The following is a 25285-nucleotide window of genomic DNA, read 5'->3' as shown; positions in this document are numbered from 1 at the left end:
TACATTTAATAAACACAGTTTGAAAATGCTGGGTTCTAGTGTGTTTTTAAACCTGGATAATTAATTAAGGAATGTTTACTTTCACCAAAGAAGTGGAATTTTGAAAGCTTGCTTTTGAAATGCAGGACAAAAGGCTTACTAACAAATGCAGATGACTTCATGAAGATAATTCAAAAGTCAAAATGCCTCATTCATTACACTTCACACTTACTGCACAGCATAATTTTTTCCTCTCAGGCTACACAGTGTCTTCGCTCCTGCCTTCACTTAAATGAAATGCCAATTCCAGCTCTTAGGTAGAAGAGTAGCATTTGTTTTGCATACTTCTCTTATGGAGGTTATGCGGGAAAGAAGAAGGGAGAGCAGGCATTTTAAGCACTTTGAAAAGCAGAATTACTCCTGCCCAGAGATGGAAAGAAGGCACCGTCCCTACCAGAGAAGAATGGCAGATTAAACTGATGGACTATGCAGAAATGGCCAAACTGACCGGAAGAATTAGGAATCAGGAAGACCAAAATTTCAACAAGGAATGGGAAAAATATATAATTTACCTAAAAAAAAGAAAAGAAAACATTATAAACAATTAAAATTATTAGTAGGATTGGAATGATGCTTGTAGTTAAAAGTTGGACTATGGTTCTATCTGAGATTTAACAGAATTGGATTAACAGAGAAGATGCAGGAGAAAAAGTTAGTGGAAGGACCCACAAAGGGCAGGAAATCCAGGGGAACTTATGGAAATTGTTTTATTTGTCTGCTTGATGACTGTTTGTAAATCTGAAAAACTAAAAGTGTGTGTGTGTGTGTGTGTGTGTGTGTATGCAGAATTACTCCTTGTATAATTAGAGTTAGGAAAACAACACTGAACTGAATGAACCGAAGCAGGTCTCAATCTTGTGGTCATGGTTTCCCTTTCTCTCTGTTCAGAAGCAGTACTAACTGAAATCTCCGTTTTTCATTTAAAGTTCTCCACATTTTTCCACCAGTTTGCTTCCATCTGCCCTCCCCTCATGAAAATTCTTCAGCACTTTAGTGTGAATGTCTCCTAATATTCACATTGGTATGTAATTCTGCCTCACATACACATTTGCAAAGTAATATCCCCTAAAATAAATAATTTTTATGCACGCTTTTTCTTCATATTTTATCCTAGTATATGCATTTTTGTACATATTACTTGGCTGGAGAATTGCAATGCAAAATTCAGAGACATGAATTTTGAAGAGTGACTCTGTTTTGGATTGTGTATTGTTCCAGAAAGTATGAATTAGGTAGGCTTGCCTGTAAATGTCAGCTGAGTTGAAGTTATCCCACCTCTGATTTCAGTCATGAAATTGAAGGAAAGAGTATCAGAAAGAAAAGGACAACTTGTGGTCAGATAAGAAGTTTACAACCCTATCCAAAGGCCACAGTACAAAACAGTGAGCTTTATCCAACACTGTCATTCTGCCAGAGGAACAGTCTTCCACTTGCGCAACACAACCTTCCATTCCTCTTCTCTCCCTGTGTGTCCACAAAATCTGCTCCAGAGGGTTGAGGTGTTGACCGCACTGAAAAATAATATTCTCTAATCAATAAAACTGCTACCAAACCACTCCATTATCGTGTCCCATGTTAAATGAAAGAGTTGTAAGCATTACTGTTTGAAAGCAAAAGGCCAAGCTTATCCATTAATCTAACTGACTTCTCTCTAGCCTCTCAAACACATAAGAATTGAATGCAACAAGTCCTACAAGTTTAAATAAAGCTCCTAAAATAAACCATGGATTATCTTACCCCTTTTGAGTCATTTTAAGCCCACCTAGGAGCATGGCCTCTTTCCCCAGATTACTAATAAGATTATTCTATGGCTGCAGAGGTACAGTGGTTTGACCTTGTAAACCAAAAATTGGCCCACTAATTAGAGGAGAAACGGTTTTGCCATATGGATTCTCAACTTTATTCAACTTTGTTTCTCTGGATCAATTTGTTGATACATTAGCATGCTTACTAGGGAGTAAGTCCCATTGAACTCAGTTGGTATTTGTTCTAAATAGACATTCATAGGACTGCATGTTAAAACTCTGGTTTCAATAAAGCACCCTGGGAAATTACAGCTCATTATTTTTAAAAAGAAAATTTAAAAAATCCAAAAGGAAGAATTTTTTTACTAATTTTTCACACTGAAAAATAGGGTTGCATGGAACTAGACACCGTGACTTCATATTTTCTATCGGTTTGTTTCAGTTACTGCCTTTGTTTGAACGAGTATTGATGCAGTAACGAATGATCTACCCACTGGAGAAATGATCCACCCACTCTGAACAAGTGTGTATTTTTCTAGAGCTATTTATTGGCTGCCCACTACCATGGGAGACCCAATTCTTATGGTAGTAATAATTTTAAATTTCCCAACATTCAAAAAGCACCCAAGAATTGGGCTTTCTGCAGATAGATAGATGATGATAGATAGATAGAGATAGATGATAGATAGATAGATAGATAGATAGAGATAGATGATAGATGATAGATGATAGATAGATAGATGATAGATAGATAGATAGATGATAGATGATAGATAGATGATAGATTAGATAGATAGATAGTACCCGGTTGGAGCTCTGATTCACCTCCTGCCAAATACAGCCAAATCAAAGCAACTTATCTCAAGGTGGGTGAGCACACAGACCTCCATAGCTCAGAGTTCATCCCACAAGCTGTGAATAGGGGCTTCAGTAATTCAGGACTGAAATTGTCACAGCCCTAGAGAAAGAGGGAATTTATGACTCATGGCCTAATTAGGTTTGGCATGGTTTCCAGTTTGGCTCCTGAGTCAACCTGCCCCCCACCTGATGCCCTATGTAGTGCCTGGTGTGGGGCAGTTAAGGACATGGTTACGAAGGAACAATTGGGAGCTTAGGCTGTGCTTGTGAATCTTCCTTTGCAGTGGGACTCACTGACAATGTCAATCAGCTGATAGGTGTGGACAGCAAGCCCCACCAGTGGCAGTAAGGAGGTCTTTATCGCATGCCATCCAATCAAAAAAGGTAAAGTTTGGGAAAGTGAAATATGGGTAAGGAAGAACAGCAGCGATGTATACTAGGAAGCACTGGCCAACATTACTATAACATGTTTGCATGCTTTATCTGTCTTTGCAGGGATAATGACATCCATGCCAAATGTGTCTTTGCAGCTTGCTGGATACTAACAAAGGCACCAGGAAATAACTGAGTGGTGGCAGCCAAATCAGAAAATGCTGAATTAAAAGGCTATTTTGTAAGTAAACATCCTCAGGATATATGCAGATAAAGAAAAAAAGGGGTAGGGAAGACAACTGAACAAAAATACCTCCAATTTGCCATCCTATTCACAAGCGACAGGTTTTGTGGGGAGCCTTTCAGTAACAGAGCTCTGCCATTTCCCCTCAAATGACCTGTATGCAGCCATTTTCCTGGCAGTGCCGTTTCCTTAGATGGACTGAGAGGGGCTCTGGTGCTACTGACAGCAATAAAGTTGGTCCTCTTCGGCTCAACCCCCCCCCCCCATTTTGGGGGACAAGAATACTGCTGGTATCTAATTTTGAGCCGGACATTTTCAAACAGGAGGTTTCAGTTCAGTCTGAGTCAATAGAGTTTAACACTGATAAAAGTAGTCTGACTCCAAACCAGATTATCTCTACAGCAGCACCACTCTTTACCGCTGGAGGTGGAAGTGAGGAGAACACATTCTTCTTTATGAAATTCATAGATTGTACAATGCTGGGCAAAGTCAGTACAAAACATGAGGTACATTCCTGCTTTCCTTTTAGAAAACACATCCGTATAAAGACTCTGGTATAGTTTCAGAGTGGTTTATTATTTAAAAAATTATATAGAATCAAGAAAGCAACAATTCAGTGGATTAAAAATAGAAAAGCACATTGGAGGTAATCATCTATGCAACTTGCCTAAATTTGCCCGAAAGCATGGATGAGCACCTCTGGCCTAAAAGCCAAATTAGGCCCCTGGGTTGTGCATTAATGGGAGAAATAATATGGAAAGGTGGATTTTGAGGAGGAACTTGAGGAAAGAATAGAGATGGTGCCGTTCACATGTAAAGCAGGAGTAATGGGAAGGTGTAGTTTAAGGACACAGAAAACATATGGTTGGCTGAGGGTGACAGAGAGGGGGTCAGACAATGGGAAACAGGAGTGAAAAAATAAGGTGGGGCAAGGCTGTGAATAGCTTTAAAAGAAAGGACAGGAATCTTGTACTGAATATGGAAAGAACTGGGAAGCAATATTCCCCACGCACTGCAGTAACCCCAGATTGGTTTGATTTTCTTCTATAGTTGTTAGGTGCTGTTAAGTGTCAAACTCTGTCACTGATCAGGACAGTTGGCCAAAGGAAGCACCTTCAAATTCGCCAGTCTAATCAGAAAGATACTGCACTTGGGCTATTGGGGGAAGAAATAATATCGTCCCACCAGCAAACTCTTAAAATGTTAGGAAAAGTACTAAACAATCAAGGGAATGAATGAATGGATATAATCATTGCCAGCGATGCTCTTGTTGGTGAATGGGATAGGGCTGCCCTTCAGCACAAAATGTGTTGTTGAAATTTTAAGGACTTGGGTAGATGTCTGCTTTGTTGTACACCATCCTCGGATCCTAATTCCTGCCTCACCAAGATGAAAAGGATCTCATCGTTTCTACCCAGAAATAATGTGAGGGAACTTTGTTTTTCTTTATCCTTTTGGACAAAGACCTGGACAAAAACTTTTAGACAAAACAACACATAAGGTACTTTGTACTTTGCTTCTGGAATACATTGGCTCCCAGGTATAATTAAAAGCTATTATAATCATCCAATAAACAGCTCCCAAGTGGAAGTGTGTGGCGAGAACAACTGTGCTTCTGAAATCATGCTTATGCTTAGCGAAGCCTTATCTCTCAGCTGAAAAGGACATCTGTCTAAAATACTGTAAACAAAAATATGAAGGTTGCCTGGCCCTTTTGTCATGGGGACTGATGACCATGATCCGCACCAAATGTTGTTAAAGCACAGCACATTGAGAAATAAGCAAGCACCTGCTTTTAATTTCTTTGGAAATTGTCAAGAACATATATTGAGATTTATTTATTTGTTGCATTTATATCCCAACTTGTTCTCCAAGCAGCTCAAAGTGGAGTACAGGGTTCTCCCCCTCCTCAACTAATCCTCACAACAATCATGTGAGGTAGGTTAGGCTGAGAGACAGTGACTGGCCCAAGGTCACCCAGGGAGCATATTGGCCAGGTGGGGATTTGAACTCTGGTTTCCCAGATCCTAGTCCATTACTCTAACGGCTAAACCACAATGGAATATAAGACACACACATGCCATAGAATCATAGAGGAAGGCAGGCTCATGTAGGCTATCTAGTTCAGCCATTGCTTGATGCAAGAGACCCGTAGCTACAGCACCCTCAACAGACTGCTGTCCAATCTCTGCTTGATGACCTCCAGCAAGGGATAGCCCCCTCCTCAGATAATATTATTTTGCATATAGTACATTATATCACAGGGCAGATTTGGTGACTATCCACATTTTCTTGACTTTTTGGAATTGGCAGCATTTGCATATGGCAGTATTGACATAGCGTGTTCTCCCTAGCAGAGAGCACGTGTTGCGGTTGGGAACAGGCCACCCTCCTGTGACTAGGCAAATTTAGTTGAATCCCGACCATTTAAATGGTTAAACTGGGTTGCTGGGGTGTTTTGATTGTTGCCATTTCGGAGGAGGGGTCAGAGTCTATATATACAGGGGCCAGACTTTGGCACGGCCTCTTGGCCGTTTTGCATCGGATCACCCGCCCTCCCGCCCTTTTATAGGGTGGTTTTTTGTTTTGTTCGCTTGACCTTGCTATTGCCTGTCATGGGGTCGTCCGCCTTGGTGCGGGGACCTAGTAGGAATTTTGCCATCTGGCTGATTGGCTGGTGCCATTTGGTTTTTGCCTACTACGTAGCAAATCGTCACAACTTGTAAGGTTGGCGGTTAGGCATTGGTTAAATTGGTGCTTGGAGGGGTAAGTGCCTACCCCTCCAAATGATGTGAATGGGAATTCCGTTAAAGGAAATCCAGGGGCTTGCCATTCTTTCGTCCTTGTCCCCGGAGTCGGACTTGGGCCGTGCAAGCCCCACAGGAACATGAGGGTGAGAAGTAATGGTCTGGTTCCCGGCTTTATTTCTCACCCAATACTTGTTTCCCACGCTAGCTTCCGCTGGTGTCCGGAAGGCCAGCTCTGTCCCTGAGGGCAAGGACAGATAGTCATAACCAATGCCTAAGCAACCACTCACATTTTTTGTATTTGAATAAAGTTGTGGCCAAAAATTTATGCCAAAAACCTTAAACAAAAATTGATGTGTGAAGTGTGAATTATTGGGGGGCTACTGTGACTCAACACGCAACTATCAAATTCTGGACATTCACTGTAAGGCGCACATGTGCACATGCACACCGACAGATACACTGCTAGCTCATCTCCACCATTTGCAACCAAGGGCTGCTGTGAGAGACTATGGAGAAAGGACTGGTGTTCCTAAGGGAAAAGGAAATGACCCAGAATTTCAGAGCTATTTCTAAGTGTATCCAACTGAGACAGGAAAAAAATAAGGGGAAGCAGAAATGTGTGTGTATGTGTGACCAAGATGTGCTATTGAAACAGCACCAAAATCCTATGCTGTCTGGAGTGCTAATGAGCCCCAAACTTAACAACAAACCTTAGCGTAATAAGCATATTTGCATAATCCAGTTTTCTCCCTTGCAATTACAGATAGCAAAGTCTTGCGTCCATAAGAGGATAGAGATTTATTTTACGCCACCAAAAAGAGAAATAAGTGGGAAATGGCACTTCACGAAGGAAAGGCCTAAGGGATAAAAAATTAAAAATGACGAAGAGCAACTGCCAATTTACCGATAGAAGTCTCAGCAAGGGTAAATAAATGAAGCTTAACCGAGGTTAATACAGAAGCAGAGTGTGTAGAATTTAAGTTTTCTGGAATTGTGTATCAGGAATGACCAAACTTTCTGACCATGCCGGCTATTCACAAATGACTGCGAAGCTGTAGATACACATTCTCTCCTTTTACACACACACACACACACACACACACACACACACACACACATTATATATGCTAATAATGCAAATATACTATTAAATTATTTACAGATTGTAAAAAATCAGGATAGATAGCCAGTATATACAAACATTTTTAGGGAATGCTGGGACAGGGGGGCAGAGGGAGCCAGACCAAGGGAGGCTGAACCTCCATCCCAGATGCTGAAGCAAGGGAAGACTATTTCAGTCAAACTAACTGACAAAGAAGGGAGAGAGGTGCAGACTTTTTCTAGGATGGAGCAAATGGCTGCACCATCTTGCCTGCTCTGCCTTAGGAGATAATTTTGCTGTTGACAGAGGAAAAGAGCTGACCTGCACTGAGCACTAATGTGCGAGGTGAGAAAGATCAATATTGTGCTACAAGTCTGATTATATACGGCCACAAAACTGAGCATTAAGTAACCGTGTGACCTAACCATGTGATTTGGCTAGGCAGTCCCTGCACTTCCTCCTGCTTGTGCCTTATTGTGTAAGGAACCAGGAAAAGTGAACATGATGCCGATGGGGGAATCAATTTGCACATCCCACTGAAGGATCTGGTAGAATTTCAGATAGTATCGTTTTAAAGAGCAGGGAGAAAGAGCCACGGTTTTGAATGCTGCCTATACAGTAAATTGGCACATACAAAAAGGAAAAGGAAAAGTTTAGCATAGTCCCCCTACTTGCTGTGATCATTTACTGTCAGCAGGAATATACTACGCCATGTATTCTTCATGGTACAATCTCTATCATTTAATCTCCTCAGTCTACCATTTTATTAGTTTGTGATGTGTAGATTGTCTTTGGAAAATACCTTGGTTGATGAACACCTTAGCAGTCGAATGTTTTGGCTCCCAAACACCGCAAACCCAGAAGTGAGTGTTCTGGTTTGCAAACCTTCTTTTGGAAGCCAAACATCCGGCGGGGCTTCCGCGGCTTCCAATTGGCTGCAGGAAGCTCCTGCAGCCAATCAGAAGCAGCGCCTTGGAAGTCGAACGGACTTCCGTAATGGATTCCGTTTGGCTTCTAAGGTATGACTGTATCTGGCCCTGAACAATTCTGCCCCTGATATTCACATTGGCTTTGTGACCTGATGAGGAATTCGAGGTCAGTTCAGTGAGCATCAGCTACGTATGTGCACAAAGTGAGAAAAGACTTTCTAAATAGCATAGTTGGAGAAAACATCAAACGACTGGTTTGTGGGCGCAAGTCTCAGGGAACTTGGTCATTGCCCTGATCACTGTCAAAGCCTTTCCAAGGCTAAGCTAGAGGATACTGGCCTTGACTACTGCAGCAACTCTTACGAATGCAAATTTTTAGTAATCCGATAAATCTGAACCTTCCTTTATCAAGTGGGATAATCTAGCATCTTGGGGGAGGGGGAGGATCCTCTCCCTCTAATCCTCGTGTTTGTACATCCCTCGCAGCAGTCCCGTGCTGTGAACTTGACAACAGAAAGCTCACTGCCAATTTGTATGCACATCCTGGCCCTGCCAACCAATTGCCAACCCGGTGGCTTCTATTGCAGATCGATAGATAAATAGAAAGATTGAGATGGTAGCTAGAAAGGCAGCGAGTCCTTGCATTGCACATATAACATGAGCAGGCAGCAGCCGTTCAACCATTTTGACCAGGAAACCTGGGGGTGGGGGGTGGGGAATCCATCTGCTTGGCCCCATGGAAACGAAAGGGAAGGAGCCAAGTTTCTTTGATTAGTGTTGACTACACACAGAAGCCCTCACCTCATTCTCTATGGGATTGTTCTCATTTGGGTAATTGCAAGATTTGTTCTACAAACATTTCTCGTGTGCTTTTGTGTATGTGTCTTTTCTCCCCACTGTCTCCATTGCATTGCTGCTGTATGGCTCCTCATTGCAATTCATACGCCTGTCATTTTCGGGTGTCACTGGCTCCTGCCATGCTGATTAAAAAGCAAACAAAAAGAGAGGGGGGAGGGAGGGAGGCAGAGGGAAAATAGCTGTATAAATAAAAAATTACGCTCTGTCACATTTGGAAAAGGGATCTGTGTTTAAAACAGCCATTTTTATTTTACATTTTAAGAAAATGCCTGTTTCCTGGTTATTACAAGCTTGGAAGGGGACGGGGGTGGAGAGGAAGAGAAGAAACAACTAATGGCTTGTTTTTAGTGATTAAGTGGTTAATGATTTAATGAACTAAAAAAAATCTCATTTGTTGCATCCCTTGGATTTAGAAAAAACCTCAAAGAGCTGATTTTCTGTGTACCTCAGTCCAATATTGCTACCTGCTGGGATATGAACACAATCTCTAAATAAATTGCAAGTGGCCGTGGGCAAATGGAAGAGTTTCTCTTTGATCTTGCTAGAGAGAATGAAGTCAAATGTTCAATCAATCAATCAAATTCATAACTTCTAGCTACAATCGGCCTGACAACAGCCTATTATTTATTTTTAAAATCATATATTTCATTATTGCAAAACACAGAGGCTCTCATGGGGGTGTGGGGGGGAAGGACTAAATTATTGATAAGTCTTATATGTGACTGAGTTTGTTGTTTCTGACATGCTTGTCACTAACTATTGTCAGGAAGAATTTACTAAGCTGTTGAGTCTGAAAAGTTGGCAGTGAATGTGTGTTGTGCCAAATTTAAACTGGGTAGAGTAAACTTTAATGGCCTCTTTCTTATAGAATTCCTAGTTGGTAAAGACAGCTGAAGGCAGAACAGCTTTCTAGTGTGGGGGAAAAACATACACACAATACTCTTTTAAAAGAGAGAGAAAGAGAGAGGGAGCAATAATAATCACTCCCTACCTTTTGTTTTAATTGCTGGAAAAGAGATTAGTTTGTTCTTTAAAACCTATCTACCTAGAAGAGGCAGGACACTATTAATTGATTTCCACCTTTCTGGAGAAAATCATTCTCAGTTTGGAGAAGAATTAGGAAAACCAAAACATGAAGACAAATTAACCAGCAAATATATCTCAAGGGTCTCTCTTTACTGGAGTATCTGTCAAAAGCAGCAGAACCGCTGCAAAGGGGTGGTGGGAAGAGGAACACTTTATAAAACAACAATGTAAGGAGAGTTACCTTGGGCGCATTTGCAGAGGAAGATGCGGGGTGTCCACAAATGCATTAAAATGGCTGCTTGCAATCTTGATTAAATACGGCATTCCTAACCTGGGGTGACCTCTATATGTGTATGTTAGAGATTTTGTGAAGGGCAATCCATTTGTATTTTTATAGAGCATCCAGAAGAATAGATCCTACATACTTATCAAAATAGTTTTTCAACACTTGGTATTGGGCGGCGGGGGCTGAGAGCATTGCATTTGTATTCTCTCAATGGAATGCAGTGCTGCGGCAGGACACCTCTGGTTTATCAGTTTCTGGGGAAGAACAGTGGGAGATAGCGATCACCCTCATGCCCTGATTGTAGGCTCCCCAAAGACATCTGGATGGCCACACTGGCAATGGGATGATGGACTAGATAGGCTTTTACTCAGATCCAGAAGTTCTCTGCAGGGGATAAATGCAGTTTTTTTTATTAACTTTTTGGTGTCACAACAAACACAATCAGGTGGGGTAGGGTGGCAGTGCTCCCCTGACCTATCCATAGTGAAGTCACTGCTGTTTGTCTGGGGTGAGAGGAGGTGGGAGAAGGCAAGGAGGTCAGTGTGCAGTGGCAGGAGTGCCAGGTTGACCACAATAACCAGCAAACTGGGATATAAGCTGTGGCCATTTGAATTGTTTCAAGTTATCCTGGCTTTGCATACATGATTCCCTGAACAAGGGATAACTAAAATGTTAACAGCTAGGAAAAGTTAACCATTGACATACCTCTTAAGGAAGTCACTGCATTCACATACAGTAGAAGATAAACTATGTTACTGCACACCGATCCTATTTGGATATACCATAATGTTAATCTCTCCGATAGAGCTATTCGCCATATTCTGTTAACATATTTTGAACTTCTGAGGATCTTTACCAATAGAGAAAGTGGCAAGATTAGACATATTCAGGCATTTGCATGGCGGGACTCACAAGCTCCACCTCCTTGTTGTTGTTGTTTAGTCGTTTAGTCGTGTCCGACTCTTCGTGACCCCATGGACCAGAGCATGCCAGGCACTCCTGTCTTCCACTGCCTCCCGCAGTTTGGTCAAACTCATGCTGGTAACTTCGAGAACACTGTCCAACCATCTCGTCCTCTGTCGTCCCCTTCTCCTTGTGCCCTCCATCTTTCCCAACATCAGGGTCTTTTCCAGGGAGTCTTCTCTTCTCATGAGGTGGCCAAAGTATTGGAGCCTCAGCTTCACGATCTGTCCTTCCAGTGAGCACTCAGGGCTGATTTCCTTAAGAATGGATATATTTGATCTTCTTGCAGTCCATGGGACTCTCAAGAGTCTACACCAGCACCATAATTCAAAAGCACCAATTCTTCAGCGATCAGCCTTCTTTATGGTCCAGCTTTCACTTCCATACATCACTACTGGAAAAACCATAGCTTTTACTATACGGATCTTTGTTGGCAAGGTGATGTCTCGACTTTTTTAAGATGCTGTCTATGTTTGTCATTGCTTTTCTCCCAAGAAGCAGGAGTCTTTTAATTTCGTGGCTGCTGTCACCATCTGCAGTGATCATGGAGCCCAAGAAAGTAAAATCTCTCACTGCCTCCATTTCTTCCCCCTTTTTTTTGCCAGGAGGTGATGGGACCAGTGGCCATGATCTTCGTTTTTTTGATGTTGAGTTTCAAACCATATTTTGCACTCTCCTCTTTCACCCTCAATAAAAGGTTCTTTAATTCCTCCTCACTTTCTGCCACTTGCTGTCCCACACAACCATCAAAATCAGATGGTCAGAAAAGTCTGCAAGGGACTTCTGCTTGGCTTTACTTCCATGCAAGTAAAACCTTCTGTATAGCTAGGGAATGTGCTAAACCCCCCTGCACACCTTCCCCATTCAAAATAGCAATGGTCAGTAGACACAATGATGTTGGAGGTGGGCACACCACTGTCCCCTGTCCACACTATGGACATTTGTATCAGATTATATTGTTCTATTCTGAACACTTTGAGCCAAAATTCATGCACAGAACAACAACTTCACACGTGGAAGACAGACCTCCTGGCCAGGGCCACAGATTACCCACCTCTGTGGTAGGGCATCACATAAAAATAATGCACGCACAGGTAAAATCATGACTAGTTCCAGGTTTTGTGGGCAAAGGACAATCCACCAGTGGGCACCTGAAATATACTTGGAGTCGAGTGTGGATTTCATGCTCTTTATTCAGCTCATAGTAGTGAGGAATGAAAGTTTACCCAAAATATCTGCTTTATATACATTATTTACACAATGGGCCGCACGTGATTGGCTAATTCTGGGATTCTCCTGTAGGCCAATCAGGTTGCGGATTCACTTCCACCTGGAGCTGGATTGGGTGGCTCCTGCGGACCTATCATACTGCTGTAGTGTTCTAGGACCAGACTGCTGCATTCTGAATCCTATTGTTCTAGGACCAATCAGACTGCTGCCTTTTGGATCCTATTCAACTCAGTACATAACAGCACCCTTCCTGAGTGGTCTTTGCTGCTGTCAGGGTGAGGGCAGAGTTCCTTGATCCTGTCACTGCTGTAGAGACAAGTAAGCAGGTAGGCACTGCAAGGAAGAGGAGCACAGTTAGGCTCCTCCAGGCGTTGGCAATAAGTTCCGTTTCCTGGAGTGTGGGTCTCTGCAGGTCCCCTGTGGTGCAAACCCAATGCCAGTCCTGTATAAAATCATAGTGGCACCATGATAGCCAGACTATAGTGATGGATTACCTGGGGGCATTTTCATCCATTCCAGATTCAGGCTCTCTTTTCCTACTGGAAGTATGATTAGTTTAATGAGGACTGAGCACTTCTTATGCTAAAGAGGTGGAAATGATCTTGTAGAAATAAACATGTAAGCACCACTAGTACAGCCCAAGGCAGGCTTCTTTTCCTTTCTTTTCTGCTAATGTTGACAATGAATTCAAAGAACGGCTCTATTTATTTTCCAAGTATTTATTTTCCAGGACTTTTCTGGTGAAGGGGAAAAAATACCTGGTAGTTTAGAATTCTAAAGGCAAAAATAAAACCCTGTGATAAAACTCTGAAAAAGTGAACACAACAAATCTGGGATGCATTCCTTCAATAGCAGTAGCATCCTGCCACTACAACATGGCCTCTGTGTTGTCATTGGATTTTGTCACAATGATATAGCTGCAGAGAATGTCAGCAGCCGGTTGTTTCTGGGGAAATGCCCTTTCATCTTGTGTAGGCAAGGATTGTATGGGTATTACATGGCAAAAAGGTAAAGGCTATAGTAACATCTACCTCCACTCCGAATAGATGTCACTCAGTGTTGTGTTTATGCAAAGGCAAAATTTCATTGATGGCTCTTCTTAAGACAGCGTTGAGAAACCACATATATACTCTCAACCATATAAGCTCTCAGGGGTGTATGGGGTGTTCGTTAGAGGAGGGGCAGTACCTCTGTTGGGAGACACATTATGCTCATTCTGGGGATAGTTTGTCCACCTCTGGTCCCTACCCTGCACTCAGCGCTCACCTGTGGCTCTTAGAAGCATGCGGCAACATGCGACAGCAGCCATGGCCCGGGAACGACTTTGACTGGCTGGCTAAACCAGGTGAGGGTAGCCAATGGGTCTCAAACCCTCAGTGAATTAGGGACTTCCACTGCATGTGAAGATAGGATTTGGTGGATTTAGCAAACAAAACCAATAGTGGGTCCAAAGGTCAAGAAGGCGGTTTCTTCGCGTGCTGTAGAGGGAAGTGAGGGGCAGATGGGGCTCATCAACCTGGAAAGGGAACCCATCTAGGAGAAGGAAAACTCTTTCTCCTTAGTCTTCCCCCCCCTCTCTCTCCAAGAAGTCCCACAAGGTACGGAAATGACTGGCAGAATCCGAGACCAGGGAGAAGAGTCGGTGGAAGAAGATTGGAAAAAATTCAAAGTATATTTACAGAAATACTGTAAAATTAATGAATGTTAGAAGGATGCTGGAATGAAGCTACATGGTTTTAGCAGAAATGTTATAAAGAACTAAGTAAAAATAGATTGTCAATGGGCCAAAGTGTAAAATTTAAGGTCAGAATGTGTTAAGATATATTATAGAACAAAAATTGAGAAAGATGGAAAGGATTTGCTGAAATAGCTAATTGAACTAGAATACAAAAAAGGGAGGTGTGAGGAGGTCGATGAAACAAGTAAATGAAAGGTAAAGATACGGAAATATTGGATGTGTTTTTAAGTGTTTTTGTTTTTCTTATTGTTTTGCTGTATTGTTTTCTGTTTTTCTTTTTCTTTTTGATGTATTGTAACTTTTTATTGTCTTTCTTTCCCCCCCTTTTTTTGTAATTATTAAACTTCTAATAAATATCTTTTAAAAAAAAGAAGAAGTCCCACAAGGTAGCAGAGGTTTAGGATCAGTTAAAACACTACCCAAACCAGAGTGGAGTCCCTAGGACTGCTGGAAGGGACCTTGTACACCTCCTTCTGGCAACTCCTGCAGCCAAGCTGGTGCCAAAAGTATTGCTCTGCTTTCCTTCGGACCACATCAGTGAGCCCAAGAGGGAGATCCTGTTGTCTGTGCAGCCCGAGATCTTCATATACACTGCCCAGGTTGTGCCCCAGGGAGGTCACTTCAGTGCTGCTAACACAGTGGTTTAACTTCACCTCTCAGGATAGATGGATACCAACTACAGTGGTACCTCAGGTTACTTATGCTTCAGGTTAAAGACTCCGCTAACCCAGAAATAGTGCTTCAGGATAAGAACAGAAATTGTGCTCCAGCGGCAGGGCAGCAGCGGGAAGCCTCATTAGCTAAAGTGGTGCTTCAGGTTAAGAACAGTTTCAGGTTAAGTACGGACCTCCGGAACGAATTAAGTACTTAACCTGAGGTACCACTGTATTCTCAGCCAAATTGGTAACTAATTAAGCATTGTCTTAACAGGCAGAATATAAAATAATATTTAAAAACCTTCTCTTGGACCTACAATGTGAAAAATGTTTATAAAGTTATTTAAAATAATCTTGGTCATCCATACACTTCCCCAAGCATAATTCTAAATTAATGTCATATTTGAAGGTGCATATTTCATCCAAATGCATACCTTGATGAGGACATTAAACCAACGCAAATGGACTTACATTGGGGAGTGCCACTTAAAATCCAAAGCATACCCAAAGGTTTATTGTGTATGCCACACAGAGAGAGACAGAGACACGCTGTTTGCTCTTTCAGTTTGAATATGAATGATGTGAATTTTCATAACAAAGATCCTAATTGGAACCAAGGTCCTAATATATCAGACCAAAGACATAGGCACATTATTTCATTATGACACACATGGGTTCGATTTGTTTGGGGTAAAAGGCTGCCAATCATTTCTCCCAGTGGTGGAACTAACTTGAAAGCGGCAAAAGGACAGTGTCTTAAGTACATTAATATGTATAACCTGCACTGAAATCAATGGGACTTCCCACGATGTTCAGTCAAATTGCAGCATTTGGGTGTAGTTTGTGGTTCCAAGTGCTAGGATCTGTCGCCCCAGTGAAAAAGAAGAGGCTACTATTAAAATGATCTAACCTGGGTATTACAGGGCATGGTTGCTGTTAATATCAAAAGTCCTATTATGACATTCATCTGAAAATGTATGGAGGGAGAAGAACTTCATATCCCACCCCACATCCATTTACCCCATCCACAATGACTGCATGCTCAACCCTTTATGCACTGGGCAGAAGATCTGAAGAGAGATTCTTAACACATTCAACTTCTTAACACAATAGCTGTCATGATCAGGAATCCCTTTTATGGAGGGCTGATGATGATACGGAGAGTTCTAAGTGTGTTGTCTTCTGCTGTTTATGTGTGAACACATTACAAGCTGAGTACATTGGTAATTGTGGATTGAGTAAACTGTAAATTCATGATGAGGCCTGGAAAGCTGCACAGAGTTGAAACTTCTCTTGCCACTCCATACCTCTGAGTCAGCTCTCCTGGAGCTGGCCTCCTGGGTCATAGCTGTTTCTCTGAAAGGGACAACATGCCAGGTATTTAACCAATACTGTAAAGATTGAACTAAGCATGTTGATCTCAGTGCATGAAGGCCAGTGATGCAGCTGGTAGAGATGGAGATGTTGACTGTAACTTCAGATGCAAACAGTGATTGCTGTACTATATTAAGGAATTGCTTCTTTTCTGAAAAACAGAAACATGTAGTAAATTATTGATAGAAAATAATGTTGTTTTACTGCACAATCCTATACATGCCTACTCAAAAGTAAGCTCAGCTGAGTTCAACGAGACTTACTCCTGGGTAAGGTAGACTTGCAGCCTTAATATCATACAATGCTTTAATGTTTATATTTTACTCCAGTTGTAATTTAAAAACATAGAACAATTATGAATAAAAGAACAATGACATTGCATTGGCTCATTTTTATTTATTTTCCTATACACAGTAAAAAGTAAACAACAAATGCTTATGATTGTAATCCATAAGTATGGAATTATATTGAAATTTTACAATAAATCCATTTTTTTAACCAAAAGAAATCTTAGTGTTCTGCTGAAAATCCATTAATGAGAAAAGAAGTCACATTTGAAGATTATCAAAAGAAAGGGAAATTTTGGGTGAAATTCTCCTGGGAATGATATGAGTGGTGTTTTTGTTGTTGTTGCACTCACCTTAGTTTTGAGTTGGCTGAAGGGTTTTGTGAGTGTTCGCTCTTTCATTCTACAAGTAATCTCTTGGGTGGCCTTAATTCTGTAACCTTGGTTGCCCATGCTTTCTGAGAATCCCATGCTATCTTCAACTGGGATTTCCTGTAAGTGTTGGAAGACAGGAAGAACAGAAAGGCTTACAATGAACCTGGCAGTTGTTTGTTATTGTTGTTTAAGCCTTTTTTTTTACTGTTAAAGAAATTAGTGTGGATTTTTCAAAAAAGAAAAAGGAAGGACTTCCCTTTAAAAAACAAAGCAAAGCCCAGCATCAGTGAGTATACTGATCACAAGTGCCTTCCCGCCCTTCAGTTTAAACCCATGGGAAGCTACCATGTCCTCTCATAGGTGTTTTTTTTTCAAATCAGGAAGCATGTGCAAATGGGGAGTCTGCAGAATGCTAGAAAAATGTTTAATAGAAAGAAAAACCACACACACAACCACCCTCAGTCATCATGTAGTGATAAGGTAAGCTCAACTCTGCACTTGCCAAAATTCAGAAGAAAACCTAAAGGAATTCCCAAGCACCCTGAGAGTGAGGCAGAAAAAAATGGAAGCCTCTTTTGTGGGGGAAGAAAACTTTCAGGGAACCGAGGGACAAGTTTTGGCACAGTGCTAAAAATAATCACCCCGCCCAACTCACAATGGCTTAATATAACCATACAGCAATGCCCTTAATAAACATTTAATTGGTTTTACAGGATTTTTTCTACATATCTAATGGAGCTATTTCGGTATACAGGACTGTTGTTTCTCCAGTGGACACGAATAAATAAGTGTCTATAATACGTTAGAGGGGCACAAATTAATTCAATAATCCTTTATGCCTGCCAACAAGCAGGGTGTGTTTTGGGCAGTCCAACACTTTGCATAAAACGGTATTATGAACAGCAGAATGTTTAGCTTTCATGTAGATACTCAAACCAAATTTGGATTGAAACACAAAGAGAAAACACATTTCTCCTGACATTTAATGGAGTCCGATGACATGCAGCATCATTGTGTTTTCTTTTATGATGCAAGTTCTATAAGTGATACCAGTTGTCATCAAACATCATAAAAAGCTAAGCATGCCTCAAGTCATCAATATTTATTGTTGTTTTTCAACACAGCCCTGGTTTGAATTTGGTACAGATGGGTTTCATTTTTTTCTCATGGAAAACTTAAACCAGCCCTATCTAGTGTTGAGTGTCAAGCTGGAAAAGATCTGCCGACATGATGCAATTGAGACACATAGGCCGCTGAGGCAATGAATATCCTCTCTGACACTTAGAAGTGTGGGAGGACGGAATAAAGTTGATGAACTGGGGATATCAAATAAATACAGGTCTCTCTACCTCTTAATTCCTCATTCAATTATTCATTGTGCTAACATGGATATCTCTCTTGGTGACCTGTGCCCTTTCAATTTCCGTCAAATAGGTATAAGCATATTTATCAACTTATCCAGCAAACAGGTATGCAGACGGTTGTATGGAATCCCCAAACAATTATCACAATTGGCAATAGAATGTGCTATTCATTTCCTCAAAAAGGCTAGAAGCAAGGACCATACACTCCCCACAATAGGCACAGAGCAAAATAAGAGGTGCTGCTGTGGTTTATACCTAAGGTAAATACAGCTCACCGTTATGATAACTTTACCAAGTTCTGCATGTAATCAATTGGTCATATTTTTAATCTAACCAAAAATGAAAAAGAGAAACATAGGAAAACTAAGAAATCATGAGAAAAAGAAGAGCCCAACAATACCAAAAGCAATGGAAAAATGTGGCTAAAAATATTGTAGACATATGGATGTTAAACACACGCATATGCGGAGCAATCTTAACTGTAGAAAGCCAGTGTAATGCACCCCATCTTTACTTAACCCAATTCCAAACTCTTTTCAGGAGGAAATTGACTTCTACTACTGCTTTTGCCGGCTAAGTTCCAACAGGTTGATGAATCACATGACTGAGTTGAAAGGGTTTTGAAAGAGGTGTAAATCACCTAGTCCTGCCCCTACCACATCCCTAAAATGGTCCTTTTTGGGATCAGGTTTGCCAGCATACATTTCAGCAGCTGAGTTTGTGCAAAGGACTTATTCTGGCACATCTCAGCTGAGGTACAGATCCTACCCAAGATCTAGGAAAGCCCAACCTCTGCCAAATATAAACTCGCACATCCTAGCAAATGCTGGGTTTGGATTGCACCATGATGGGTTAACCAATAGGGCCGTGCACCCCATTTGGCTGATTCAGGGGGATCTGGGCATCACAGCCCCAGATTGCCATGCGTCAGGTAGCCCAGTGCAATCCTGAGTTGTCAGGGGGCAGGGCATCAGGCAAGAAAGAGAGGCATGCATTGGGCAGGAGGATGCAGAAACCACAAGAAAGACCATGAACTGGCTGCATCTTCCTGGGTGAAGGTAGGGCTGGTGTGTGGTAGATGTCTCTGGATGCCAGGCTGTGGGCTTTCCCACCCAACCTCTCCTTCCTGCCTGACCTCTTGCTTGATCCTGCAGTGTGCAGGTTGCTTCATCTTCACAAAGGGCTTCCATCCAGCGAAGGCCCTCATGAAGGAGATGCACTGTGCAGGGTGGAATCCTTTGCTGATCAGCTACTAAGCAAAATATTTCGCCCTGTTGGGTGTAGGTTTTTGCTCCTTTGCAAGCACCTTTCCTGGGGAATTCTGGGTGGTTGGTACCCAGACCCTGGTTTGGTCAGTGTGATCTGGGGCCCCTTGACTGGGGTTCTGGGTTGGCTGCACTGTGGACAGCCCTAGTATCAATGCAGTACAAGTAGTAGCTAAAAAACATAAGCAATGAAAGAAGATAACGTTCCAAAAATGTTGCTAAATAATAAGAGTATAGAACTTCCAATTCTGGATTATTTTGTACAAATGTTTCAGTGCCAATTCCAGTTCTTCACAATGACACTTCCACAGCAGGGAAGTATTATTTGTATTATTATCCTGTTTGTTGATTGATTTACTCATGAATCCATTGGCTTGAAGTGGCTTACATACTATACACTTAAAAAAAAAAACAAATCCAAGCAATGACTAATCATATAAAAATGGAATAATTGACCTGTGATGCTTAAAAGCTGCAAATTATAAAAATTTGCACCTCATTCCAAGAGCTTGGGGTAGCTGATACCATATGCAACAAAACATGGAAAATCCACATTATAAAAAATCAACTGCAAAGCTCTTCATTTTCCCTCCTCTTTTTTGCAGTTGAAATCCTCATAAGCTTTAGAGAAACCAGCCTTTACTCACTGTATCACAACTCCCCATCTCTATGTGACATTATTTCCCATCCTTTGGTTACAAGCAAAAGAAAGATCTTTAATTTTGAACCTTTTATTATCTTTCTCCTTTTTTCCCCTTTCCAAAGGGGTAAGTGACCAGCTCTCTAAGGCCTAACACCTCTTGCTTTATTTCCCTTCTTACACTGGACACAGCACACAACCAAGTTACCCTCTTGTGCAGCAACACATCGATTTTTGAAAACCGTCCTTTGTTATTGTGTGCACGCATACTGTGTCCCCACTGAACTCCTCATTCATTACCTGGCAGAATACTTTTCTGACTGCAGCCACAGAGCACTAAAGCTTTGCTTCTCATTCACACAGGAAACGTTCTGCTCAATAGACCTGCATGCTAGACGGTGGGTGGTCCAGTAGGCCGATGTGGTAGACTGAAACCCAACCTGTATGGAGCCCTTTGTAATCCAATCTGCCCCTTTCTCCTTTTCCCTCTCCGTCATCTTTACTGAAGACAGACCTGAATGTTTTCACAAGAATTCAGCTTGACACTCAGAGGGGATGTTTTGTACATGTGGAGGGGAAGTTTTTGCTTCAAAACAGAGCAGTAAACAAGGGTTCTGCATATATTGTAGAACTGTAGAGTTAGAAGAGGCCCCGGAGATTGTCTGATTCAACGGCAGCTCAGTGCAGGACCTGCAATGCCAGATGAAACTACAGCTATACTAGGAAACAACAGGGATAAAATTAACTTTCTGGTAGAAGACTGTGTCCTGATAGCTGCAAGGCTGGTGGATTTGCCTTGTATCACCAAGAGTTAAAAAACCATTTTAACATCATGTAGGAACTTCTTAAGTGAGGGGTCTGTTTCAAAGTTAATTTTATCCCCATTGTTACCAGCAGAGATGGTCAGCCAGCCTCTGCTCAGACAGAGAGCCCACCATCTTCCACAACTGTCCCATTCTCAAAGAATTCTGTTTGTTGGGAAGTTTCTAGTGTGAATGTTTTGCCAAACTTTGCTCCCTGCAATTTACACCCACTGGTTGGAGTTCTGCCTTCTGGAGCAACAGATATTACATCTCCTACATATTTTGTATGGCAGCCCTTCAGGTATTTGAAGACTGTAGTCATATCTCCTCACAGAATTCTCTTTCCTGTGCTAAATAACCCCCAACTCAACTGTTCCTCATTGGAATTAGGTTCCAGACTGTTTACCATCCTGGTTGCCATCCTCTTGGTAAACCATAACCATTTCAAAAATGGAACAGAGAGGGCTTAACTGCTGATGGGACCATTTTACAAATTAGGGCTTGTTTGTTTTTCAAAAACAGAACCAGGGCTTAACCTATACACACACTAAATCTTCCAAACTATGTTCCAAAATATATACTGATGTGAAATAGGACTTTTGCCCCCCTGCAGCATGCCACATCCCCTGAAATTATTGCACCAGCTTTAGTGATCCTAAGGGGGAAAATAATGAACATTTGCTTATTTATGTTAGCATTAAATCACTTCAGAACAAAAATGAAATGAAAATATAAGAAGGTGCGTGGATGGTGCCATTATGTAGTTGGTGGCACTGGGCTTAGTTTTGTCTGGGTGGGAACAGGAGTTCCCCAGTGCTGTTTCATTGTTGTTGGAGAGAGGCAACAAAGTTCTTGTCTATCTTTCTATGTTCTCTGTGTCCTCAAAGTATTGCATGACAGAAGTCCAGGAAGTGTAACTCCAGAAGGAAGTCAGCTGTTTGTCATGGAAAAAGAAGAGGACTTCCTCTCCCAAATGTCTGTGGAACTTTCACCTTTTTTTGAAAGGGGTCCACATGTGTAAGACAGGCAATGAAACCAGAAAAAGCAGGGCAAGGAGTTCAAAGAGGCCACATCATCAGTATGGACCACTCCTCCTACTGGGTGTATCATTAATGCTCCGCCATTACACAAGAGAAAGGCTCCTGCAGCAACTGCATTGAAAGTCTTAAAAGTCACCACAATCTCGGTGTTGAAAAGACAGGAGAGCAATAGGAAAACACTGCCAGTGTTTGGGGCATGATGTTAGGTCTCAGTTCTCTGTAATAACAGAGAAAATGAAGGATGACAATTCCAAAGAAAACAGTCAGTGCGGAAGCACACTGTTCTAAAGTGATTGTAAAATGGAAGCTTAACACTCCAAAAGGACATCTAATACGCAGTGACAAGATCTGCTCCCACAGAATGAAGGCATCCTTAAATAATGCTTTCACTAGCAAATACGAATGTGATAAAGAAATGAACCTCAGTGATGCCTGAGTTAAGTGGACCTCTGTTCACCCGCTCCTTTCTACTCCGTACAGTGGAGGAGACCATGTTCCTTTAACCCTTACTTTGATTGTTAGTGTTGCGAATAAGTGAAATAATTTGCAAGGTTTTTGCTTCTTGATGTTCTTTAAACCATGCTGTGGGCTGATGTGGTCTTGCTCCTTCCATATTCCCTTTATCTGCTTGCCCCTTGGCTATGGAGAAGTAAGGGAACGAGAGGCAAGCTAGCTGTCTTTGTCCCCCCCCCCCCAGCTCCCTTTCTTCTGCTAGCTGACTAAATTGATTCATATTCTTTCTAAGTAACACAAAGTGAGCGGCAAAAACCTCTTTCTTCTATGCGCCAAGCCTCATGTTTGTGCAGTTCCACGGGTTCTTCCAGTGGCTTCCATCATCTAGAGACACTACCTGTTTTTTGTGTAGGGAGTAAATTGAGGACAGAACAGTTTTTACTCAAGCCTTGTTAAATCTAAGTCCTAGACATCAATTGCACAGAATTAAACAACAACAAGCCAGGAAGTCTTTAAGGTTCCATACACCAGTGGACAAGGCCAGTGATGGTCCCAAACCATGGCAGAAAGAAGACACGTGTTGTATTCAGTATATCACTAAAGTGAATGTTCTTTCAGTGCAAGGATTTTTTCTTGTGCAATAGAACATTTCCCCCCTCTCCTTCTCCTGCAACCTTCCAATCTGTTCTGGGGTTTCCCTCAACCCTGTGCATGGATTTGGGCTAATCATTGCACAAATTTCCAGTATGCCTCTAAATGTCATGGAATAAGTTATTTCATTATCCTCAGGGGCTGCAGCAGCTACACTGGAGATATTAAGAGCTTAGCTTTCCATGCAGAGTGCTTCTAAGCAAGAAAAAATGTGTGCACACTCAAGGAAAATGCACAGGTGAGTTATAACAATATGCATGAATTACAATCACATGCCACTGGGCAGTTTTTAAAAGTTCCAAATATTATTGGACTTCCAATAGCTTCAATCAGCACAAGTTGCTGGTCAGAGATGGTAGGAGTTGATGACCACAGTGTCTGGAGTCTCCTGCCAAGTTAAAACTTACCTATTCTATCAGGCCTTTGGAGGAAATCGACTGGTTGTACAAGATGTTAGGATTTTAATCTGGGCTGCTGTGTTTTATTATTTGATGGATAATTGGTTTTAATCACTGAGTACGTTATATTTATGATGGTTTTATAATATGTTGGTTTTATAATACCATACCATTCAATACATCAAATTGTCAAAGAACATATGGAGTGCCACAGGTTAGTTAGCCCTAATTTACAGCAAGGAGATAAGCATTGTCATGTACTAATTTATGTGGATCAAGACACATGATCTGTAAAACATTGGCAATCCTCCAACCAAACCACAGTAGTGATTTTCTTCTACCTGACTGCTTTTTAGTTTCGCATTAATCTGTTTTTCTTGACTCAGGTGGCATCATAATATATAAAACATCTACAGACAGAAAGGAGCAAGGAGAAGAAATCGCCCAACACCTTTCATGTTCTAAAATAAATCAATCTTTCCTTCCCTGTAAAGGCATTGCCTGAAGTGGGAAGAGATTAAAATAAGGTGTTAGGCGATGAGATATGTGAAGGTATTTTGGAGAGAAGTGGATGGCAAAGCATTTGCACAGAAGGGAAAAGAACTGCATGTAAACCCTCTGGCATGTGCACAGCAACCTGATTTCCTTTCCCCTGTAAAGGATTATTAGCTACTTGACTCTGCATGGAAAGCTAAGCTCTTAACATCTCCAGTGTAACTGCTGCAGCCCCTGGGGATAATAAAATAACCTACATCTATAAAGGTCCCCGTTTAAACATGTGTTTACCTAATGTAAGATTCAAATCCTGGATTACACAGCCTGGATTGTACATGCTAACAGCTGCAAACACAAAATGTAAACAATGGTGTTTAATCATGTTAAACACTATTGAAAGACGCCCATCAGTGGATAGGATTGGAGCTAAATGCAGAGCTCTTTACTCTGACTGTTGGCTCCATGAAAACAATGTAAACTGTTGGCAGAAAGAAAGAAAAATTCTGTTCAGCGCAAGACCTTCCTATCCAACAGCCTGTCTCTATACCTGCCAACAATTCAAAGAAGTATATTTATTTGGGGCAGGTACAATTTCTGTTTTAGAGGATTTCATGTACTACTGCAAACTTTCTGATCCAGCTGCAGACCACTGTAATCCCACATGGGCTCAGTCTGGCTGACAATAACCAATCCACACAGCTGTAGTCGCATGGCAAGGAGTGTTGCAGAAGAGAAGTTTCCATCTACTGTAATGGGATGCTTTTGCTACAATCTCAGCAGACTAGTTACATTTTAAGTAACAAGAAACTAAGTAAACCCCATGATCTATTAAAGGCCAAAGCTATTGTACCCGATAATTGCTCTCTGTGCAGAAAGATGTTCCATTGCTGTCTGTGGTGATCTGATCTTTGAGTCTCAGGGAATATTATTGGAATAATGGTTTGTAGTTCCATTATTCTAGAAATATTATTTTTTTAAAAAAATCTCTTTTGGTCCTGGTTAAAAGCCCTACGACTCTTCCCGGAATTCTTTCTAGACTAGGTTTTGGTAAAGGTTTTGGTAAAGAAGCCTTTGTGCAGAAATCAATATAAGCGGAAAAAGTCTAACCTGTTAATTTCTGCTTGTTGGTCACATGAGATGAAATTTACTATTAGGAATGCAAATTGCCTGGAGTAAATATTCACAATACAAAGGTCAGTAACAGAATTACCCCGCCCAAAAAAGATCTAGGAGCTGCTGTAAAGTTCCCTGAGTTTATACTTCAAAGGGGTTTGAGAAGTTAACTTGCAAAGCTTGTAGATTCATAAAGTTGTTAGGGCCCATGAGGAAGGGGTGCAAGACAAAC

The sequence above is a fragment of the Podarcis muralis genome, chromosome 6 (assembly GCF_964188315.1).
Source record: "Podarcis muralis chromosome 6, rPodMur119.hap1.1, whole genome shotgun sequence".
NCBI lineage: Eukaryota > Metazoa > Chordata > Lepidosauria > Squamata > Lacertidae > Podarcis > Podarcis muralis.
The sequence above is the reverse complement of the archived record's forward strand: the minus strand, read 5'-3'. Positions refer to the sequence as shown.